At 41.4% G+C, this 4,043-nt stretch overlaps 1 pseudogene; it reads left to right on the top strand.

The window, feature by feature from the left end:
- The first annotated feature begins 1,801 nt into the window (after positions 1-1,801).
- On the top strand, positions 1,802-1,871 carry LOC112475172 (annotated as a pseudogene).
- The last annotated feature ends 2,172 nt before the right edge of the window (positions 1,872-4,043 follow it).

Raw genomic sequence — 4,043 nt, 5'->3', positions numbered from 1 at the left:
CCCCCATCTCTCTCTCTCTCTCTCTCTCTCTCTCTCTCTCTCTCTCTCTCTCTCTCTCTCTCTCTCACACACACACACACACACACACACACACACCACTTCTGTGGGTATGTATTCTTAATTTACTGATTTGGTCATGTTTGCCCTCTATGCATAAAGCCCTAAATTCCTTTCAAAGACCTCCAGATCTGGCCCCAATCATGTCAACCCTGCCAGTTCCTAAAGGGGAACTAAGGCGCTGCACTCCTGGGAAAAGGTCCAAGATATGGGTGACAATGTCTAAGATGCCCAGTTGGCCATCTGAAGTGGAGCACTGCATCAAGGAGTTAGAAGCAGAGACAGTCTGCCATGACCAACCCAACTTATGTAGTTGAAGAGGAGCCCAAAGTCAAGAGCTAGAAACACTAGAGGTAAACCCAAAGTCAAAGGCAAAGAATGACCAAATTGGACAAAACTGGTTCCCGTAATGGATGGTTAGTGAAAATGTTGGTGTCGTTTTTATGAGACTCCATGGATGCTATGACATAAAGCAAACAACGAATTATGTTAGGGTTGTTGAGAACAGGATTTTTGGTGTGGATGAATAGATTTATAGATGTAAAGATGCATACAAAGTGTAAAATGGTGAGGCTGCCATGAAGAACAGTATGATGGTTCCTCAAAACCACACAGAATTACCATATAATCCAGCAATTCTACTTCTGGGTATAAACCCAAAATAACCGAAAGCGGGGACTCGAACAGACATTGGTACACCCACGTCAAACAGCAGCACGTGGACAGAGGAAGGGTGGCTACAGAGAGTAGCCTCGCAGGGTGACTGATCATAAATCGCCCACTGGATAGGTCACATGGGTAGTCATGCCTCAGATATATAAATTCTTTAGTAAAGGGTTTGTCTTCAACTGCTCATTATTTCTGTGCATCTAGAGTAACACATCTTTCAAGTAAGTGTGACCAGCCTCAAGAAAGAACAAAATCTTAACTATCCCATAATCCAAGCCCCGTCTTGCTTTCTCCTACCTTGTAATCTTCATTATGTTCCTTCCCTAATTCCAAATGCATAAAAGAAGCTGCAAACTGTCATTCTGGGAAGCATTTTTCCTAGACTATTAAGATCACACTTCCAGGCATATCCTTTGTTTAACTCAAATTTTTATAAAAATTCTCGACAGGTTTGGATGCTTTCACCTCAACAAGCATTATTTACAAAAGCCAAAAGGCAGATGCAACCCAAGTGTCCATCAAAAGATGAATGAATAAACAAAACGTGGTAGATACATAAATTGAATATTATTCAGCCTTTAAAAGGAAGAAAATTATGACACAGGGTACGACATGGATAAATCTGGAGAATGTTAGGCTAAGTGAAATAATCCAGACACAAAAGGACAAATACTGTATGATTCCACTTGCACGAGGCATCCAGAGTAGCCAAACTCAGAGACAGAAAGGAGAATGCGGTTTTCAGGGGCTGGGGACAAGGGGGAACGGATACAGAGTTGACAACGTTCTGGAGATGGCCGGCGGTGACAGTGGCACAGCAATGTGGGTGCACCTAATGTCACTGAACCATAGACTTAAAAATGATTAAAATGGTCAATTTTATATTGTATGTATTTTACCACATTTAAGAAAAAGCTATGTAAGGGGAAGGAAAAGCCTTTTAGAGCTAAATTTGAATTGAAAGTGCTGATATCAACACACGTAACATTTTATCTTATCTTTCGGTGGGGTGGGGAAGTATTTCCTAACTCTCTATATCAAGTGACTAACCCAATATCCAAAAGCTCAGCTAGCAGTGCTCGCTTCGGCAGCACATATACTAAAATTGGAACAATACAGAGAAGATGAGCATGGCCCCTGTGCAAAAGCTCAGCTAGCAGAGCTAGCTCTAAGAGTGGTGTCCAAACACCATTCCTCGCTAAAAGGATCCAGGGCTTCTTGGATAAATGACCACATCCAGGTCTGGGAGGAGAAAATGCATGAGAAGATCTTGGAACATTTTGTAGTACAGAGAGCAGAAAAAGATTAAACTAAGATTTTTGTCAAAAAATTCAGGAACCAATTTGAACAAGTTCCCACTGGTAAAGGTGGGAAAATCTGAGCATCCGTTAGGATAATTACATAGATCAAAACATATCATGTACGTTTAAATCCATGAATTCCTAATCATACTAAAAAAAATCATTTCATTGGTAATTTTCTAAGGATGCTATAGATTAAAATAAACTTGAGACATATCAACAGAGGCAACGCATGGAACTTATTTAAATCCTGATTTGAACTAACTGTTAAGACTTTTGAACACCGGTTGTATATTAAGGAGTAATAGTCAATGTGTTTCAAAGTGATACTCACAATAGGGCTATATTTTTTTAAAGTGCCCTTATATCTTTTAGAGATACATAAATAAGTATTTATAGAAGAAATGATAAATTGTCTGGAATAGTCTTTAAAATAACATAGTATAGGGGGAGGGGAAGATGTAGATGAAATACAGCTGGGAATGAGCGGTGGTTGGGGGAGGGTGAATAGTTACTCTATTTCTGCATGTGTTTGAAATTTAACATATTTAAAAATTGTTTAAAAGGCAAGAATTGAACTTAAAATCATCTTCACTTTTATCCCTCCTGTTGCTCTGGCTAATCCAACCTACAGGATCTAGTGATGCATACCTGTGTAAACAGTACTTTCCCCTGTAATTATCTATATTCCAATTCAAAGCCACTCTAGGCACCTACCTCACCTTTAAAGACAAAGCAAAAAGAAGGTGGAATTACAGAAGAGGGTGGGACCCTGCCTCCGGGGTCAGATTAGCCACGTCCCTCTTCCCTTCCAGCGCAGAGAAGGGAAGATCTGGTTTGGGAAACTAGAATCAGGCCTGAATTTTTGCCCCTTCTTTCCACCTCAGCTTGGACACAAGCCATTCCACTGTGCTGTGTCCTACTGCTAAAGCACTAGACATTAACTCTTCCAAAATATCCTTGTAGCATGTCGCTCCCTTCCCATCAGAGTTCTTTCTCCAGTCGGGGACAGTTGCAGAAGTGCAGAGGTAAAGCAGCCATCACCTTGCAAGAGTGAAGCAACAAAAAAACTGAGAGCCACAATTTTTGGCTTTTCTATGTTATAACCAAAGTGATTCATCCAAAATGCTACTTGAATCCTGCCACTCCACTACTCTACTTTCAAGTCTTCTCTCATCGAGGACAAGTCCAAAGTCTTTAGATGCTTCTGCTTGCTTTCCAGCCTCATGTCCTCCCACCCAATACTGCAGAAAAGCCAGACTCAAGAAACATCTTCACCTTGGAATGTCCTTCCTCCAATGCAGCAAACTCCTAATCATCACATAGGACTTAACACAGGAGTCCTCTCCTCCAGGAAGCCTGGTCTGAACTTCTGGTAACAAGGCCAGTTGAAGAATCCTAGGGCTCCTGTGGAACCCAGATGGACCCGGCTACAGCTCCCCATACACTGAGAGTACACATTCACTTTTTATCTCCCCCACCAGACCGCAAGCTGCTGGCATGCAGAGATCGTGTTCATTTTTGATCTCCAAAGCCTAACAAGTGCCCAGATCACAGCAAGCAGGCCAAAATATTCATTGACTGGTTGACTGATGAAGCAAATGATGTGTCTGTGTCTGGAACTGGTGTTTGTAATGGCGCCCTACCCTCTGTGGATCTCCACGGCCACCTGGGACCTCAGACACTGAATGGGTTTGGTACACAAAAGTAAAACCAGAGGAACAACAAACTGAGACCAACTCTGAGGTCACTTAACCTATGGTTTCCCAAAGTTGTTTTTACATTTTGGTAGCTAAGTATCTTGTTATATAAAAGAAAAAGTAAAATTGGGCCATCAAACCCTAAATTTCTCAGATGCTGTTGCTTAAAATGACGCTGGTAGCCATGAAAACCTCCTTTACACAGACTGAAAGAATTTGAGTTTGATGCCTAGGCAAGCTCATGAAGGCTACGTGTTACCATGGTAGCTTTGGTATGAGGAAAGATAAAGCCATCATCAACTATTATCACTAAAAT

The sequence above is a fragment of the Pteropus alecto genome, unplaced genomic scaffold, assembly GCF_000325575.1.
Source record: "Pteropus alecto unplaced genomic scaffold, ASM32557v1 scaffold50, whole genome shotgun sequence".
Classification (NCBI taxonomy): Eukaryota; Metazoa; Chordata; class Mammalia; order Chiroptera; family Pteropodidae; genus Pteropus; species Pteropus alecto.
Note: the sequence above shows the minus strand (reverse complement) of the source record. Positions and strands in the feature narration are given on the sequence as shown.